Here is a 20,766-nt window from a genome sequence, read left to right as displayed (position 1 = left end):
GAATAATCTTAAAGATTAGAATGAGAACTTTATAATGAATTCTAAATTGTACTGGAAACCAGTGCAATGAAATCAAAGTGAACATTATGTGATCACATTTTTACAATCTTAATGAGTCTAGCTGAAGCATTCTGTAAGTTGTATAGGTATCAGTGTTCAAGCAGGAAGGCCTAGTAGTAGAAAATTTAAATAGTACAAATTAGAAAAAAAAAAATAGTCGCCAATCGATGAATAAATGCAATTTGGCATAGCCCACATTAATTAGCTTATTAATGTTTTTCATAGCAAGACTCATCTAGTTGAATACCTAAATTATGTACTTGATTCAATAGAATATTAGAAATACCCACTTCAAGAACAGTTTAACCATTGAAAGATTTCTATTTAACTAAATAATTTCAGTCTTACTAGAATTTAGTGTAAGTTTGACAAATTAAAGAACTTGCTGAATAGCCTTCATGTAAATTGAAATCAAAGAAATAATGCGTTCAAATAACTTAGTAAAATGAATATAAAATTGCATGTCATCAGCATACAAATAAAATGAGATTCCTAAACCCAACAATTTACATAAAGGAAGCATCTAGATACTGAAGAGAGTGACTGAAAGGGATAAATCCTGAGGCACACCCTTTCAATCTGAAAAACATCGGAAAAATAATTGCCAAATTTGATCTGAAAGGATGTCAGACAGAAAAGAAGAAAACCACCTAAGAATACTACCATCAATCCCAATCTCAGTCAGTTGATGACGTAATAAATTATGATAAGAACATGCCATACTGGGTCAGACCAAGGGTCCATCAAGCCCATGCATCCTGTTTCCAACAGTGGCCAATCCAGGCCATAAGAATCTGCAAGTACCCAAAAACTAAGTCTATTTCATGTTACTGTTGCTAGTAATAGCAGTGGCTATTTTATAGTCAGCTTAATTAATAGCAGGTAATGGATTTCTCCTCCAAGAATTATCCAATCCTTTTTAAAACACAGCTACACTAACTGAACTAACCACGTCCTCTGGCAACAAATTCCAGAGTTTATTGTGCGTTGAGTGAAGAAGAACTTTCTCCGATTAATTTTAAAATGTGCCAGATGCTAACTTCATGGAGTGCCCCCTAGTCTTTCTATTATCTGAAAGACTAAATAACCGATTCACATCTACCCGTTCTAGACCTCTCATTATTTTAAACACCTCTATCATATCCCCCCTCAGTCGTCTCTTCTCCAAGCTGAAAAGTCCTAACTTCTTTAGTCTTTCCTCATAGGGAGCCGTTCCATTCCCCTTATTTTGGTCGCCCTTCTCTGTACCTTCTCACATCGCAATTATATCTTTTTTGAGATGCAGCGACCAGAATTGTGCACAGTACAAGGTGGGGTCTCACCATGGAGCGATACAGAAGCATTATGACATTTTCCCGTTTTATTCACCATTTCCCTTCCTAATAATTCCCAACATTCTGTTTGCTTTTTTGACTGCCGCAGCACACTGAACTGATTTCAATGGGTTAATCACTATGACGCCTAGATCTCTTTCTTGGGTAGTAGCACCTAATATGGAACCTAACATTGTGTAACTATAGCATGGGTTATTTTTCCCTATATGCATCACCTTGCACTTATCCACATTTAAATTTCAATCTGCCATTTCGATGCCCAATTTTCCATGGTATCAAAGGCCATGGTCAAGTCAATGAGGAAATAAGATTCTCCAGAATCAAAGCCCCGTAAAACTGAATCCATTAAATAAAGAAGAGTTTCAGTTGAATAAATGATGCTTCCTAAATCCAAATTGATTTGGAAAAGAATGTCTTGATCTTCTAAATGGATTCCCTAGTTGAAGCAACAAGGCTTTCTCAAGAACCATGGATAAAAAGGACAGATTAGAGATTGGTCCCTATATGCATCCCTATATTCCAATCATCATTCCTTCCGTTTTAGACTTAAGAACAGGCTTTATCTCAGCTAGATGATTAGCTTTAAGCTGGTCGATGTAGATGGCCATGATCATGTCATTAAAGACTGAATGCATCCTTCCCCCATCATCAGCTCTTCATCCAAAATCACTGACCAAAACTGTTAGGAGCAGACTCTATGGTCCTTTTTAAAATTAGACTAGCAACGATGCCGGATCTGTTAGCAGACTTGACTGATATAAGATGTATATAGATGTATATAGTGATATATAAGATGTATATAGTTCCTATTGCATACAGTTCCTTTGCACACAGTTCCTATTGTACTCAATTTATTATTGCCTTTTCCATCTCCTTTCCTTTATTTCCACCTACAATTCCTTCTCCCATCTCTCCTCTCCCTTTTCTTGCCTGCCCCAATCTCCCCTTCCCCTCGTTTATTGTAATTTTCCTCCTTTTCAGTTCATTGTAAACTGGCATGATTTTTTTTATGAATGTCTGCAAAGAAAAGCTCATAAAAAAATACATATTTATTATTTCTGGCAGCAAAAGTTATTAAGACAGCCAAACAATCTTTCCAAAGTTTTACATAAAAATAGAAAATTTGATACAGGTCTGTAGTGGTTCATAACAGCAGGGTCCATAGATTAAAAAAAAAAAAAGTGAAGAGGAGAACAGACCCTGTTTTGAGGAAAGAAGGAGCCACCCTTGTAGGAAGACTAGAATTTGCTATGGTACAATAAATACAGCAGGATCAATTCTGATTTCTTGACCAAGAAAGAGGAAAGAAGGGAATAGGAAATGTCAATGACAATTAAGAAAATAAGGTAAGCGGAGAAAAAAAGTTATTATGGTTCACAAAAGAGGTAGCAGAAAAGGAAGGGAAAAAACTTAGCACTCAGACTACAATATATCATAGAAGAGAGAATCAGGAAACTATACTTTGAAAAGCTAGAGAACTGGGAAAGTGGTTAAGAGCTAAAACCCTAATAGAAGAGAAAATAGCTAATTAATAGAAATATAGAAACGATGGCAGAAAAAGACCAAATGCTCCATCCAGTCTGCCCAGCAAGCTCATGGTAGCACCATCATGCCATACAGGTCTCCCCCATAATAAAAGTTACTCCATACTTCGTTTCCCAACCATTAAAGTCAGGGCCCTTGTTGGTTCCAATCAGAGTCCAATTCCCCATTAACTCTTGCCTTTTGAAGCAGAAAGCAATGTTGAGTTACATCTCAAGTATAAGACTTATTAGTCAAGGGTAGTAACAACCACATCAACAAGTACTCCCATGCTTATTTGTTTTCTCAGACCGCATAATCATGTCCTTGTTGGTTGCTGTCCAAAACTAAATTCCCTTTTCCTTTTCTCCTCCTGCCATTAAAGAAGAGAGCAATGTGAGTTTGCTCAACAATATGAAGGCTTGTTGTTACGGGTAATAACTGCCACACCAGCAAGTTTACCCCATGTGCTCTTTTCCTCACTTATTTATTTTATTTATTTATTTAGAATTTTTATATACCGACATTCTGATAAAATATCAAATCATATCGGTTTCCATTGAAACAGAACAATCTGCGGCCTATGGCGTTACATTGAAACAAGTCATCAAATCGTTAAATAACAGATAACTATAAAAAAACAAGTCGTCAAAAAAAACAAAAAAAAACAAATGACAAATATAATAGAGCACAAAAACAGTGGTAAAAAGGCGTTACATAAAGTAAGGCGTCTAATGTATATCGCTATGGGTATGAGGAATAGAAAGGGCGTGGTGGGGCTCAAAGGAATCGGGTAGCAATGAAGAGGAGAGGGTTAAGAAGATCAGGCTGAAAGATGGGAAAAGAAGAGGGAGAAGAGGGGAGGGGAAGAGTGGCATTAAATCATGCTCGGGGAATATGCTAGAGAGGTTGGGGACGAACATGTGTCTCTCTACTATTCTGTTAAATCCATTGACCAGTGTCTCCCTAATGTCCTGTTATGTCCTTTGACCAGTGTCCGAGTGTTCTCTTCCATCCTCTAGCCTTTAGAGATTACACAGTGTTTATCCCATGCCCTTTTGAAATCTTTCACCGTTTTTGTCTTCACCACCTTCTCTGGAAGGGCATTCCAGGCATCCAACACCCTCTCCGTGAATAAACATCTCCTGACATTGATTCCGAGTCGTCGTCCTTGGAGTTTCATTACGTGACCCCCTAGGTTCTATTGATTTCTTTCCAACAGAGAAAGTTTGTTGAATGTGCTTCATTAAAACCTTTCAGGTATCTGAAGGTCTATATCATATCTCCCGTGCACCTCCTCTCCTCCAGAGTATACAGATTTAGATCCTTCAACCTCTCCTCATAAGTTATTTGATGGAGTCCCCTCACCATTTTTGTTGCCTCTCTCTGGACTGCCTCCATCCTGTCTCTGTCCCTTTTGAGATATGGTCTCCAGAACTGAATGCAATACTCCAGGTGAGGCCTCACCAAGCACCTGTACAAGAGGATTATCATCTCCTTTTTCTTACTGGTCATTCCTTTCTCTATGCAGCCCAGCATTCTTCTAGCTTTAACTATTGCTTCGCTGTCTTCAGATCGCTAGACACTATTATCCCAAAGTCCCTCTCTTGCTCCGGGTACAACAGCCCCCATCACATACTGCTCTTTTGGATTATCACACCCCAGATACATGACTCTCACTTCTTGGCACTGAATCTCAGCTGCCAAATCTTCAACCACCGTTCAAGCTTCCTTAACTCACGTCTCATTCTTTCTACTCCTTCTGACATGTCCACTCTGTTGCAGATCTTAGTATCATCCGCAAAAAGACAAACTTTACCTTCTATTACTTTTGAAATGTCACTCCCAAAGATATTGAACAGGACCGGTCCCAACACCGCTCCTGGCAGCACTCCGCTTAACACCATTCTCTCTTCAGAGTAGGTTCTATTTACCAATACACGCTGTCTTCTATCCATCAGTTTGTAATCCGCACTCACTCCCAAGCTTCTCATTTTATTCATAAGCCTCCTGTGCAGGATCATATCAACAGCTTTGCTGAAATCCAAGTAAATCACATTGAGTGCTCTTCCTCGATCCAATTCTTTAGTCACCCAATCAAAAAAAATCAATCAGATTTGTCTGACAGGACCATCCCCTGGTGAATGCATGCTGCCTCAGGCCCATTACTTTTCCCACCACCAAGGTGAGGCTAACCGGCCTGTAGTTTCCAGCCTCCTCTCTGCTCCCACTCTTGTGAAGCAGGACCATCACTGTTCTCTCTCCAATCACTCAGCACCACTCCGGTTTCCAGGGATCTATTCAACAGGTCATGCAGCGGACCCACCAGCACATCTCTGAGTTCCCTCAGTATCCTGGGATAAACTTCATCAGGCCCCATGGCTTTTTTCACTTTCAGTTTTCTTAGTTCTTCCCATACATTCTCTTCTGTAAACGGAGTTTCGTCTACTCCACCGCCCTCCAATGTCTTGTTAACTAGTGACGGTCTTTCTTCAGGGTCTTCTTTAGTGAACACTCAACTGATGTATTTGTTTAATATTTCCACCATTTCTTCGTCTCACCATACATTGATCCTTTTCACTTTTCGATTTCACTATACCACTTTGGACCTTTCTCTGATATATTTGAAAAATGTTTTATCACCTCTTTACCTCTTTGGAAATCCTCTTTTGCCTGACATTTTGCTTTCTTGATTACTTTATCTCCCTCAGTTTCACCAGATATTCTTCCTTGTGTTCCTCTTTTTGGGATACTTTACATTTCTTCAACGCTGTTCTTTTTGTTTTTATTTTATCAGCCACCTCCTTTGAGAACCAGATAGGTTTATTATTTCTCTTGCTTTTGTTTACTTTTCTAACATATAGATTAGTTGCCTTTGTAATTGCTCTTTTTAGTTTGACTCACTGTTGTTGCACCTCTCTCATATTCTCCCAGTCTTCTAGTTCTGCCTCCAGGTACTTCCCAATTTCAACAAAGTCCATATTTTTGAAGTTCAAAACTCGGGTCTTTGTGTGACTTCTCCGTATTCTAGTTGCGATATAAAACCATATTTGATGATCATTGGTGCTGAGGTGGGCCCCCACCCAGACATTAGAAACATTATCCCATTAGTGAGCACTAAGTCGAGTATAACTCCGCCCCTCATGGGTTGTGTTATTTATTTTATTTTATTTATTTATTTATTTATTTATTTAGAGTTTCTTCTATACCGATAGCCGTTTGCACATCGTATCGGTTTACAGACAATGCAGAACTTTTGGGCATGGCCCTTACATAGAAACAATTAATTGCATAAGAGAATGAAACAATATAAAACATCAAGAAGTTGAGAAGGGGGGACTGTGACAACTAGGTATCTTAGGCAGATAAACTGGGTATCTTACCTTACTTATCTTAACAGAATACAAATGGTATTCTGTATATCTTAAAAGAATACAAATGGTATACAAATGGTATTCTTACCTTATCTTACTTATCTTAATAGAATACAAATGGTATTCTGTTACCATTTGTTTGAACATTTGTTCAAACAATATTAATTGTTTGAATTAATATTCGGTATATCTTAACAGAATACAAATGGTATTCTTACCTTATCTTATTTAACAGAATACAAATGGTATTCTGTTACCATTTGTTTGAACAGAGCCCCTTGCAGGGCATCCACTATCCCTCTACTTCTGTTGGATTCCGCAGAAGGGATTCTCTAGGCTACATATGGGAGATTAAAATCTCCATCACTACTTCTCCTTTCCCACCTTTTGGATGTCTTCAACCAGATCTCTTTAGTTCTTCTGTTTGAGTTGGAAGCCTATAAACCACTCCAGTAAAAATGGATGCACCATCCTCTTTTTTTTTTTTTTTTTTTAAAGGACTGCCCATAATGCTTCTTCTGTAGCACACATTCCTTACAGTTCAGTTGCTTGGATATTGTTTTTGACATAAAGAGCTTCTCCGCCACCTTTTCTGTCCTTCCTTTAACAAGTTATAGGCCAGTATGGTCATATCCCAATCATGAGAATCTGTGAACCATGTCTCTGTAACAGCAACAATGTCCAAGTTCACCTCCACCATTAGGGCTTGCAGGTCTGGGATTTTATTACCCAGACTAAAAAGCATTTGTGCTCATAGCTTCCCAGTTTCTTTCATTCAAATGACTGCTTATATTGGACTTGTTTTGTGCTTTATTCAGCTGACTTTTGTTATCCCCTTCTTCCATTTCCTTTGTTTTTGTATTTGGGGGATGACATTCCAATGCCCTACCTGTATTTGGGGGGGGGACACACCTTATAATGTCCCTTCTGCCACCCCCATCTAGTTTAAATGTCTTATGGCACAGGGTTTGAATTTCTCTCTTAGGATTCTTTTTCCTGCCACAGACAGATGTAAGCCATCTTTGCATAGAGCCTTTTACTGTTCCATAAATGGCCCCAGCCTCCAGTATATCCAAAACTTTGTTACTTTCACCAAGTTTTGAGCCATGCATTGAAGTTATGTATATGGCTTAGCCTCTCTTTCCCCTTTCCATGAACAGGAAACACTTCTGAAAAAGCAAGAGTCTTCACCATATGGAGCTACCACCCAGGAAAGAGATCTAGGCATCATAGTGGATAATACATTGAAACTGTCGGCTCAGTGTGCTGCAGCAGTCAAAAAAGCAAACAGAATGCTAGGAATTATTTGGAAGGGAATGGTGAATAAAACAGAAAATATAATACCTCTGAATCGCTCCTTGGTGAGACCGCAGCTTGAACACTATGTACAATTCTGGTCACTGCATCTCAAAAGAGATATAGTTGCAATGGAGAAGGTACAGAGAAGGGCGACCAAAATGATAAAGGGGATGGAACAGCTACCCCTATGAGGAAAGACTAAAGAGATTAGGGTTGTTCAGCTTGAAGAAGATACAGCTGAGGGGGGATATGATAGAGATGTTTAAAACCATGAGAGGTCTAGAACAGGTAAACGTGAATCGGTTATTTAGTCTTTTGGATAACAGAAGGACTAGGGGGCTCTCCATGAAGTTAGCATGTAGCACATTTAAAAATAATCAGAGTAAATTCTTTTTCACTCAACGCACAATTAAACTCTGGAATTTGTTGCCAGGGGATGTGGTTAGTGCAGTTAGAGTAGCTGGGTTTTAAAAAAGGTTTGGGTAAGATCTTGGAGAAGTCCATTGCCTTCTATTAATCAAGTTGACTTAGAAAATAGCCACTGCTATTACTAGCATCAGTAGCATGGGATATACTTAGTTTTTGGCTACTTGCCAGTTACTTTGGCCTGGATTGGCCACTGTTGGAAACAGGATGCTAGGCTTGATGGACCCTTGGTCTGACCAAGTATGGCAATTTCTTATGTTCTTAATCTGCTTCGCCAGAGACTGGAAAATCTCTCTGAGCCAGTTGGATGTCGTTTCTAGCAAGGTCATTGGTTCCCAGATAGAAGTCTTTGCTTTCTTCTTTGATCGCACTGACAATATGAATAGCATTTCTACTGTCCAATGATCCTGGAAAGCTTTTAACTATAGTGTTTCCCTCAAAAAGCATTCCCAAATTAGTGCCTTTGATGACTGAGTTACCCAGCACAATGAGCTTTTTCTTATGGTTATTGATTGTATGATGGAATTTCTGCATGCATTGAGTTTCATCTTTCTTTTCAGATACCACTTCAATCTCCATTGCTAGAACTTAATTATCTAATGCAGAGAGGGCATTTCATACTTGTGTCATTTGAGAAAGCGAGTGTCTCCGCATCACAGGTATTACTCTATCAGAGCCCACTGTAATCCATTTGTTCTTGGGTTCCCGTATGCTCTGTGTAAGTTTGTGCGGGGGTGGCTCAGAGAGATAAACATATGGACTGCACACTTGTGAAGAATGGGTATCTTTGAGTCACTGGTCTTATCCTACCTAAGCCCACTGTAAACCACCTTTTTCTGGGCTTTTGAATTTTCTGTGGTAGTGGGAAAACGATTCCTGAATACTGTGAAGTGGGTGAGGATATCTTGGAGGTTGCTGATACTTTCTTAACTTAAAGCTGAATTAGCTGCAATAAAGCCAAATCCTTTTTCATGGCAGAGAGTTCTGAACAAATGGGTTAAGCCCTCTGTTTCCAAATGATGTGCCTCAATATAAAGGCTCCATGTCTGATCAGTAAATTCAGTAAAGCAAGGTGTCAAGACTTTCTTTTTAAATATGCAAGTGAAAACATACAAAGAAAAAATGAGCCCTTGGGGCTGTGACATGTTGATGCAGTCTACAAGGCGAGCAAACCAGGTCCATGCCGAAAGCAGGTAGACTCGCTCCTACTGGGATGGGTTCTAAGGCTTCATCTATACCAGCCTCGTTCCCCTCAGGTTGAGCCTTTGGGTTTCAGGGGCTGGCAGGGCTTAGGCAAGGGTTCAGTAAGTAGTGGGAAGAGAGAATTGAGTAGTGGGCAGAAGTCATGGATGGCAGCAGAGACTGGGTCCAGGCTGTAGTCAGGACAGGCAGCGAGCAATGGAGTCTAGGTCCAATCTGAGGTCAGGGCAGGCAGCGAGCAAATGGTGTCAGAGTCCAGGCCAAGGTCGGGGTAAGCAGCAGGCAAAAACGTAGTCAGATCTGAAGCAGGGATCAGAATCAGGAGGCAGGCAGAGATGAACAGATAAGACAGAAACAAGCCACAGGGAACCAAGACATGAGAAGGGCAAGACAAGCTGGACCAAGCAAGACAAGGCATGGAAACAGAAGCAAGACAAGGCAAGGAAAGGCAATATTACGCACAGAGGCAGCAAGCAACATACACTGCAAGGCAGGAGTAGTTCTTTGAAGCATCGGATAGGAGCACAGCTGGGGTTTAAATACCCAGCAACACTGACAACTTCAGGTAGAGGCACAGGACTCCTTCCTGCCACAGGGCTTTGAAAGTCTGGGCATGTGCATACACACGTGCCTAGGGGAAGATGTGGCACGATTGGCTGAGCACTCGATGGCAGTGTCCTTGCTGCATGGAACTCCAGTGGCATCTTGGAAGCATCGGGGTAAGTGTGGCTGGTCTTAGGGCCTTTCCGTGGCTGGCTAAGCATTACAACTGACAGGCAAAAAGAGAGAATGTCAAAAGCTAACAATGTGGAATAACTTAATAAATGATGAAATTTAAACTTGCCTGTTAATTTCCTTTCCTTTAGTCCTGACAGATCTGGTCCCTGCAGACAAGTGGATTACACTCCCTAAAGAGAAGGTGGAGGCAGAGAACCTCTGCCTTTATCTGAAGTCATGCTTGCCTATATATTCTGGGATAGCAGAATAGGGAGTTAGCAGGCTACTGCCCTATCTTCTTTTCTGTTTGGTAAACCTACATTTCTTTCCTTTTATTCTCTATATCTATATCTAAATGTTACTAAAAGATAGAAACATTATGATGGGAGAGAAAAAAAAAAAAGAAAGAAACTCAGTTACATATCCAGATCTCGAAAAGGCTCTTCTGTTCTTCATTCTCTGTCCCCCTGTTTCTTCCCTATGCAGGAAAGGATGTTTCATCTTACCTTTTTAAGAATACCACCCCCCTCCCACACACACACTTTTTCTTTTAGATTTGCAACCGAGAAAGAAATTCAGCAGTGAGAGCTGGAGATCCCCAATATCTCTGTACAAAAAAGGAAAACTTTTTCTCTATTCCACCATATCAAAGAAAAAGCTTCTTGTCTTTTTAATTCCCTCCTAGTAGGTTCTGGGCTGGTTTGTCAGAATTCAAGGAAAGGAAAATTGTAGAGCAAGTTTAAATTTCACCTTCCTTTTCATCCTGCCAGACCAGTCCAGACAAGAGGAACGTGCTCAAGCAGTGTCTACTCGAGATGGGATGAGGCCTTAATGCCCTCTAAAACCTTCCTACCAAAGTTCGCGTTCTCTCTTGCCTGCAAATCTAGTTTATAATGTTCTACGAATGAATGTGAGGATTGTGTAGCCTCCCCAGAGATATCTGGTGGGAACATTAACTTCTGCTGTGCCCATGAGGAGCCCTGGGCTCTTGTTGAGTGGGATTTCTCTATGGATAACACCTGCTTACCTTCCCCAATGTCACAATAATTTCTTTAAATCTTCTTTCAATGGATGCCTTGGACGCCACCTCACCTTCTCTTTGGCATCTGAACAGGACACAGTTTGTCCAATTCCCTGAAATCATTTGTGACCTTAAGGTATCACAGCAGAGCTCGTCTGACATCCACAGATACAGATTTTCCTTCTTTCTGATGCACACTGCCCTATTAAACACTGGAGGAGATATCGCCTGATTCATATGAAACTGATTCTACTTTAGGCAAAAAGGATGGGAATAGTTGGATTGTGACCCGTCCTCATAACATGTCAAACAGGATTACAATGCCTGGCTGAGCAAATTGCCACTAAAAATACTGGGGTACATATTCAAAAGCCAATTAGACAGATAACTAAAAAGTTATCCATCACAACCAGATTTGGAGGGCTTCATCAAAGACGGCATACAAGCCTGTGCCTTACTTGCTTTTCAACTGGTTATTTGTTTGAATTGTTATTCTCTTTCCCGAGAGCACATACTAGATGGCTCATACCACTAGAAGGTTAATTTGCAGATAACTAAGTACCATGACCCTTGGATCAATGCATCAGTGATTGCTCTCCACACCATCGTAGAGGTGTTGATGGTTCGCTGGAATGCGTAGCAAAAGACCCACTGTTAGAACCTCTGGGTTTGTCCATCACTAAATGAATACTCTCATCTTAGGCATTACAGAGATTTGTTGAGATAATGGTTTATAAAGCTGATCTCACTGACTTCGGAGGACCCACTAAAAACCTCATGTGAACACGAGTCAGAGGAACTACATGCACTGCTGTGCCTATGTGCCCATGAAAAACCAAGATTGACCTTGCTGATCCCCTGCCCTCCTATAGAAAGGATCTTGCCAGGCCCATCAACACTCCAGCTCTTTCGATATAAAGAAACACCTTCTCCTGAAGTGAGGCTATACAAGCGCTTATGACTGAATGAAATGAAGTAAGCTTGGAAAGGTTTACCAGGAAACACAGGAACTGGAGAAGCTGGATGGTTGCTCTGAGAAACTCCAGGACTCCTATCAAAGATGAACCCATCACCTATCAATTGTCCAAGCATGGGAATACACAGACTCCCTGCCAATGAAGCTATGCTGTTATGACTGCTAGACCTTTTGTGAACACTCTCAGTGCCGCCGAAAGGCCAAAAGGAAGCACCTTGAACTGGTAGTGTATGCCCTTCACCACAAACCTGAGGATCTTCTGGTGGCAGCCTGAATGAGAATGTGCATATGTGCATCTTTCAGAAACAGAGCATACATCCAATCTCTCGGCTGAATGAAGGGAGGAATTACCTGGAGGGAGTCCATCTTGAACCTCTCTCAAACCACAATTTGTTCAGCTTCCATAAATCCAAATCCAGGATAGGCCTCAATCCCCCTGACTTCTTGGGAATTAGAAAACACTGGATTACAACACCTGTGAAAGTACAAGTTTGATCACCATTTGCTTAAAGAGAGGTATTACTTGCAGCCGCAGTTGAGCAGACAGGGAGGGATCAAAACTGAAGACTGACATCTGTCGGTTCAAAGGAGGACAAGGGAAGCGCAAGCCATAACCATATGCCACAATTTTCAGAATCTGCTTTTTCTTGGTAATGTGGATCCTTTTAGAAAGAAAAACTGGATCCTCCCACCCCAACCAAAGAAAAACAAGCCTTAAGGACGTCAAAAACTGGTCCCAGGGCCTTTGACTAATGTCGCTCACTCTGCCAACCTCTAGCAGATAACTGCTGCTGAAAAGGGGAGGAACAATATTGAAAAGAGTGGAAAAGGCATTTTTGGAAGAGTAGACATTTGTAGAAGTGTTGTAAGGCTGGTGCCAGTTGGTCCCCAGAACTGTTAACTGCAGGATGGACTGATGCTCCGTAAAGAAGAGCCAACATCTCCTGCACCTTATCGCTGAATAAAAATTATCCCTTAAGGAGGGTACATCTGCCAGATGATGTGCATATCTTCAAGAAGGCCACTCCCTTGCAACCATGCAAGCCTTTATGCTCCTACAGAAGCAACCAAAGCTCTGGCCCCAATGTCAAATGCTTTATATGTGGATCAGATACGATGCCTTTCACATTTTTATTAATTTACAAGCATTTATATGCCATCAATGCCAGAATTCTAAGAGGCTAACAAAAAACAATAATTAAAACAAAACAAGTATGACCATCAATTATAACTAACACCAATAACCAGGTTCAGCTGATTCCATCAAAGACCAGTTTTTGCACACATTCATGCAAATATTGCATTTTGTACAAATGATGGGCCGTAATACAAGTGCTAAGCATGGGCTATCTAGAGATCTCCTTCCCAAACATATCCAATGCCTTTGGGTCGTAACCAGGAGGCATGTTAAGAGTGATCATGGATGCATTTTGTCTGCTGCTTCCATCACCACGGAGTGGTGCTGTAGTTGAACTACTGGCTTGGACTCTATTTTAGATCAAGCTTACGGATCACAAAAAGCATGTTATTTGAGCTTACAACATCCTCGTTTGCAGTTCCTTGAGGAGACTGTGTACTGGAATGGATCAACTGGAGGATGGAGAAATTGCAGTAGCTTGAAGACATTTGTCCTCTGGTCCTGTTCTTTCCTCGTCACTAAGTTTATCAAAAAAATGCAAATAGCCGAGATCCTCCAAAAAAGGTATGTTGAGGTAGGTTTGGCAGGGGGATCAGAAGAAATCCCCATGGAATCCTCCTCCATTGATCAAGGTGGTACACTGAGCCAGGAACCAGACAATGATGAGGGAGACAGAGTAAGTGACCTATTTTGTTCTGAGGAGGAAATATCTGGTAAGAACTCAGAATGAGCTGATTCCATGACTTCCCCTTCTGATTCATGAAGGGACTCAACTGCAAAGAGTGACTCTACGTTGAGAACATGGACTTGCTCCTACCATCAGGAACACCTGAGCCAAGATATGAAACTCTGGGGGGTCTAGAGTAGCCCTATGTGGGTAAGCATTTCCATATTGAGACAATAGAGGGTCCAACCTCCTTCTCTGTTCTTCAGGGATTGAGGAAAATAAATTCTTCACCAGCTGGGCCTCACAGGAGTTGGAGAGAAAACTTCAGAAACCCAGAATGGTTCATTCTCACTTAGGTTTGCTGATGCCAATGGCATCAAGTAGGAGCTCGGACTTCATGTGATGCCAAGAATCCAAAATACTTTAAGTTCTTACCCTGATGGTGCATTCTGCAGGGCCTCCATCTTCCAGGTGTTGTGCACTGCTGCGCTCTTGGGGACATCTGACCACAACAATAACTGTTGGTGGTAATATAATTAGGCTCCAGAAAGTGATAACAGAATGGGTACCTGTAATTAATATTCATCACCCACAAATGAAAGCCTTAAACCCACTGACTTTTTCACTCAGTGCATAGTTGTGCTCTGGAATTCATTGCCAGAGGACGTAGTTACAGCAGTTAATGTAACTGGGTTTAAAAAAGGTTTGGATAAGTTCCTAGAGGATAAATCCATAAACTGCTATGACGGTAATTAATAAGCAGTAGTAGCTTGTGATCTATCTAATGTTTGGGTACTTGCCAGGTACTTGCAACTTGGATTGGTCACTGTTGGAAACAGGATACTGGGCTTGATGGACCCCTGGTCTGACCCAGTACGGCATATCTTATGTTCTTAAATGCTTCTTGGTCTTGGATTTCTCATTTCTTTTTTTAAGCACTGAAAAGTTCTATTGAGGGGCTGCTGAAGCAGTGGCAAGAGAAAAAGATGCAATGAGACAGAAAAACTAAGCCAACAAAATCTTAGAGACTAGGAACACATCTGTGCAGTAGCTTGCATGAAGAATGACCAAGGGGCTCATGAGGCAGCATGCACACATGGAATTTCCCATGCATGCTCAGCAAAAACTTTTACTGAGGTCTGAGAGCTGGGTCTATATCAGCACCAACAAATGACATCACCTACATGTCATGGCTGAGTCAAGCTTGCTGGTCAACAGAGATCACTGGGCTAGCATTTGGCAACGTGCTGATTTTAATGGTAAAAATTGCAAGGTCATGAATTTGGGTTACAAAACCCCAAAAGAGCAGTATATGTGCACAAAACACACAATGATTTAATAATCCTCTGTGTGTGTGCGCCCAAAGCCATGTCCTAAACAGAATCTCTAGTACAAATGCGCTCTGTTAGAATTCTGCAGACTTATGTGTGTGAGGGGAAGGTGGCAGTAAAATGCAGCTGAGTCAGCTGTGCTGAAGGCAGGCTTAAAATATAAAATCATATTACAGAAATAAAGATAGTCTCAATCACAAGACAATGAAGCTAAGTAACTGGCTACTTTCATTATAATTTTTAATAAATATGATTAATGTGCTCAGAAACTTCTGAGTATGCATTTAGAAGTTAAAATAATAACATTCAAATAGTAAGAATATCAAAATTGGAGAAATTACTTACCTGATAATTTCGTTTTCCTTAGTGTAGACAGATGGATTCAGGACCAATGGGTATAGTGTACTCCTGATAGCAGTTGGAGACGGATCAGATTTCAATCTGACGTCAACCCTAGTACATATACCCCTGCAGGAAGTGCAGCTCTTCAGTATTCTCCTCGAAAAGCATTATGGATATATGCATGGCTGAATAATTTGAATAACTTGATTAACTTTATAACTTGGTTAACTTAATTTGAACCGGTTGACTTGGCTATAGCTGGAGACCGCCAGTGCCCTCAACTGAGAAACGTAGACACCCGGTAGGATGGGTGTCCTAGAAGAAGGAAAGCATAGCTTACCCGAGAATCACTCGCTCCCGGGGATGTCCCCCGAGAATTTCATGAGTTACGGCAGCCGTGGGTGGGATGCTGAGTCCATCTGTCTACACTAAGAAAAACAAAATTATCAGGTAAGTAATTTCTCCATTTCCTAGCATGTAGCAGATGGACTCAGGACTAATGGGATGTATAAAAGCTACTCCAGAACCAGGTGGGAGGCTGCCCGTGACCCACTTAGTACTGCTCTTGCAAATGCTGTATCCTCCCGAGCCTGAACATCCAGGCTTTGGACATGGTCCTCCATCCACAGCTGGAGAAGGTGTGGATGGAGGACTATGTCGCCGCCTGACAGATCTCGGCGGGTGACAGCATCTTGGCTTCCGCCCAGGACACTGCCTGGGCTCTAGTAGAATGAGCCTTGACTTGTAAAGGCGGTGGCTTGCCTGCTTCTACGTAGGCCGCCTTGATGACTTCTTTGATCCAGCGGGCTATGTTTGCTCGCGAGGCTGCTTCCCCTTGCTTCTTCCCGCTGTGAAGGACAAATAGATGGTCCGTCTTTCGTACGGATTCCGACAGATTTCCAGGTATCTGACTCGGAGCCTGCTGACGTAGAGATGGCGTAGGCTTCGAGCCTCCTCTGAATTCTTATGCTCATCTGGCGATGGTAGCGAGATGGTCTGGTTGAGACACCACTTTGGGGATGGTTTGGTGAGACACCACTTTGGGGAGGAACGACGGAACTGTACGTAACTGGATGGTTCCCGGGGTGAGTCTGAGAAACGGCTCTCGGCAGGACAGTGCTTGTAGCTCGGAAATACGACTGTCTTCAGAGAGATCTGAAGGAGGTTCCTGCTAGGAAATCTAGGACCAGGTTGAGGTTCCAAAGAGGCACCAGCCACTTCAGGGGTGGTCGGATCTGCTTGACTCCTTTCAGAAAGTGGGAGACATCCGGGTGAGAGGCTATGCGGCCGCTCTCATTCTTGGTTCCGTAACATGACAATGCGGCCACCTGTACCTTGATGGAGTTGAGAGACAATCCCTTCTGTAGGCCATTCTGCAGGAATTCCAAAATCGCAGGAATTTTGACTGAGCATGGTATGATGTCGCGGTCCTCGCACCAGACTTCGAATACTCTCCAAATCCTTATGTTAGGGATGTGGAGAACTTGCGTGCTCGGATTAGGGTGTCAATTACTGCCCCTGAGTATCCGCTCTTCCTTAGGCGAGTCCTCTCAATGGCCAGGCTGTAAGAGAGAATCGAGCTGGATCCTCGTGAAGTATCGGTTCCTGTTGGAGCAGGTCTCTGTGTGGAGGTAGCGGCAGGGGGCTCCCTGTCAGCAGTCTTCGCATGTTTGCGTACCACGGTCTTCTTGGCCAGTCCGGGGCCACTAGAAGTACTGGTCCCCTGTGGTGTTCTATCTTGTGGATGATTGCGCCCAATAGGGGCCACGGCGGGAAGGCGTATAACAGAGTCTCCTGTGGCCAGGTCTCTACCAGGGTATTGATTCCCTGGGACTGGGGCTCCCACCTGCACCTGAAAAAACTGGGTACTTGGGCGTTGGACTGGTTCACCAGGAGGTCCATGGTTGGTGTTCCCCAACAGTTTACTATCAATTGGAATGCTGTGGTCGACAGCCTCCATTCTCCTGGATCTAGACTTTCTCTGCTGAGGTAGTCCGCAGCAACATTGTCTTTCCCAGCGATGTCGACGGCCGAGATCACTTGCAGATTCACTTCCGCCCATGGCATTAGGAGATCTATTTCCAGAGACACCTGTTGGCTTCTGGTTCCTCCCTGACGGTTGATGTAGGCCACTGTTGTGGCATTGTCAGACATTACTCTGACCGCTTTGGCTCGGAGTCTGTGACTGAACCTTAGGCAGGCTAGTCTGACTGCCCGGGCTTCTAGGCGATTGATGTTCCATCCCAACTCTTCTTCGTTCCATTGCCATTGGGCGGTTAGCTCCTGGCAGTGTGCTCCCCATCCTCGAAGGGCTGGCATCCGTGGTGAATAGGATCCAGGTTGGTGAGGATAGTCTCGTTCCCTGGCTCAGATGGGCTTCTTGCAGCCACCATCGTAGTTGGGCCCGAACTCTGTCCAGGAGCTGAAGACGTACAGTGTAGTTCTGGGACAGTGGATTCCATCGTGATAGTAATGAGCATTGTAGGGGTCTCATGTAAGCTCGTGCCCATGACACTACTTCCAGTGAGGATGCCATGAGGCCAAGGACTTGTAGGTAATCCCATGCTGTGGGGCGAAGTTCGCTCAACAGGGTTCGTAACTGGGTCATCATTTTTTATCTCCTTGTCGGTGTCAGGATGACCTTGTCTTGTTTGGTGTCGAACCAGACTCTCAAGTATTCTAGGGATTGGGAGGGCTGCAGGCAGCTCTTGTTTGTGTTGACCACCCATCCGAGGCTCTCCAGTAGAGTTTTGACTCTGTTAGTTGCCTGGTGGCTTTCCTCTGGGGATTTCGCCTTGATCAGCCAACCGTCTAGATAAGGGTGCATGCGGATTCCTTCCTTCCTCAGTGTTGCTGCCACCACCACTATGATCTTGGTGAACGTCCGGGGTGCAGTGGCTAACCCGAAAGGTAGTGCCCGGAACTGGTAGTGACGGCCCAGGATCGAGAAGCGTAGATGCTATTGATGGATTGGAATGTGTAGGTAAGCTTCCGACAGATCCAGGGATGTAAGGAACTCTCCCGATTGTATTGCCCTTATTACCGAGCGTAGGCTTTCCATGCAGAAGCGAGGAATCTTCAAGTGACAATTGACCGCCTTGAGATCCAGGATGGGTCTGAACGTTCCTTCTTTCTTGGGGACGATAAAATAGATGGAATAATGTCCAGTATTTATTTGTTGTGGGAGCACCAGTGTTATAGCCTCTAATGCTAGCAATCTGGTCAGTGTAGCTTCCACTGCTATCCTCTTGGAAAGGTCATGACAGGGAGATTCCACAAACTTGTCCGGAGGGAAGTGGTGGAAATCCAGGTAATATCCCTCTCGAATGATGGATAGGACCCACTTGTCCGAAGTTATCTCGACCCATCTTTGGTAGAATAGGGCAAGTCTGCCCCCTATGGCTTCTTCCTTTGCACGGGTCGACTGATTTTCATTGTGGGGTGCGGCTGAGGCCTGAGCCCGAGCTGGCTCCCCTTTTGTTATGCTTGTTCCGAAAAGACTGGCTACGGCCTGAGGGCCGGGCAACTTGATATGTGCTTCTATATGGGTTGAAGCGCTGTGATCCTCTGCCCCTGGAGGTTCGGGGGAAGGATCACTGGTTTCTCTTATTCCTGTCCTCCGGTAGCCGCGGCAGTGGGGACTCGCCCCATTTGTTGGCTAGTTTCTCTAGTTTGCTTCCGAACAGGAGTGTTCCCTTGAAAGGCATCCTTGTGAGTCTCGTTTTGGAGGATGCGTCGGCCGACCAGTTTCGGAGCCAGATTTGTCTTCTGGCTGCCATGGCGGATGACACATCTAGCTGCGGTGCGTACCAGATCAGAAGCGGCGTCCGCGAGGAATGATACTCCCCAAGAGTGTTATTCCTGGTCTGTGCTAAGCAGGCGCGTGTCGCCACGGCACAGCAGGCCGCAATCTGTAAAGACATAGCGGAGACGTCAAAGGACTGTTTGAGGATAGATTCCAGACGTCTGTCTTGAGCATCCTTGAGTGCTGCTCCTCCCTCCACCGGGATAGTAGTGTGTTTTGAGACCGCGCAGACCATGGCGTCCACTTTCGGACATGCCAGGAGATCTTTGGCGGCTGGGTCAGACGGTACATGGCTGCCAGAGCCCGGCCTCTTTTGAACGCAGTTTCTGGGGCATCCCATTCCAGGTCAATTAGTTGCTGGCGGCTTGTAATAATGGGAAATGGCAGGAGGTCTGACGGAGTCCCTCTAGTAGTGGGTTCGTCTTAGGTTTCCCCGAGGCACTTGTGCCTGGGATAGCAAGCTCTTTTAAGCTGTGTGTGACCATGTCTGGAAGCTCATCCTTGGTGAAGAAGCGTCTCATGGTTCAGTGTGGCTCTGTGCCCGGAGGGAGTTCCCCTTCCTCCAGGGGTTCTGAATCCTCAGAGTTGTCCGTGTCCCCGAAGGTGGAGCTTCTGGGTGGTGGGAACACTTACCTGGGCACAGAGGGACCCGAGATGTTGAGGTCCTCTGGTAGAGCCTGTGGCCGTATTATAGAAGGCCCCCGGTTGCATGTGGACGAAGGTATGCAGACCTTTGAAGAATTCCACCCAGGAGATAGACGCTGGGTCTAGACTAAGGGGCACCGTGTCCCTGGAGAGCCCCGTTTGAGGGGGGGGTCCCGCTGTGCAGTGCTAGCTCCAGCGTATTGCTCGAGAAGCTGGAACCCGGTACCAGCTGGGGAGGGCCATAAGTTGGATCCCCTAGGGCCTCTTCGCACTGCATACACAGGGCCGTGGCCTCCTAATGCTGTGCAGCTCTAATGTGGCAAGCTGGGCAAAGGCCCTGAGCTTTGAGTTTCTTTTCCAGTGGTGCCATGGCTTGTGCGCGTAAGATACAGTTGTGCGCTCCGGTGCGTCAAAATTGTGCGCTTAGGTTTGGTGCGCGCTCAGTGAGTTGTGCACACTTATGTGCACAGATCGAAGTTATGCGCCTGGCACAGTAATTGTGTGGCTATGCACATCGCTTGTGCACACAGTACTTGGACGCGCGACTTTGTGCGCACGGCTTGCCTCTGTGTGCATGGGCGACGAACAGATCAAAATGGTGACGGCGACCACACGGACAATATGGCGACCACCTCAGAGGGTCTCCACATGGGAAGACCCTCTGATCTGACCGGGGTCTAGCCCTGCTAGGGCAAATCAACCCGGTGGCAATGGTGCCGGCTGGCGACCTGTGCGTTTCCTCGAGCTTCGGAGACCGGAGACTTTTGAATAGATTTCTACCTTACCTTGTCTTGGCGCTTCCCGGTTTCGTTCCGGACGGTCTCCAGCTGCGGGGGGAGAGGGACAATACCTTCACCGCCGCGCTCGAAGTTGCACCCGCTGCCTCTCAGCCTCACCCGATGTCGGGGGC

The 20,766-nt window shown here is 44.0% G+C and overlaps 1 protein-coding gene across 5 annotated transcripts in view; it reads right to left on the bottom strand.

Moving 5' to 3' along the window:
• The window catches only part of ICE1 (interactor of little elongation complex ELL subunit 1), a 205,402-nt gene that overhangs the window by 67,410 nt on the left and 117,226 nt on the right, over positions 1–20,766 (bottom strand). The gene's annotated exons all lie outside the window — the stretch shown is intronic.

Source organism: Rhinatrema bivittatum, chromosome 2 (genome assembly GCF_901001135.1).
Source record: "Rhinatrema bivittatum chromosome 2, aRhiBiv1.1, whole genome shotgun sequence".
Classification (NCBI taxonomy): Eukaryota; Metazoa; Chordata; class Amphibia; order Gymnophiona; family Rhinatrematidae; genus Rhinatrema; species Rhinatrema bivittatum.
Note: the sequence above shows the minus strand (reverse complement) of the source record. Positions and strands in the feature narration are given on the sequence as shown.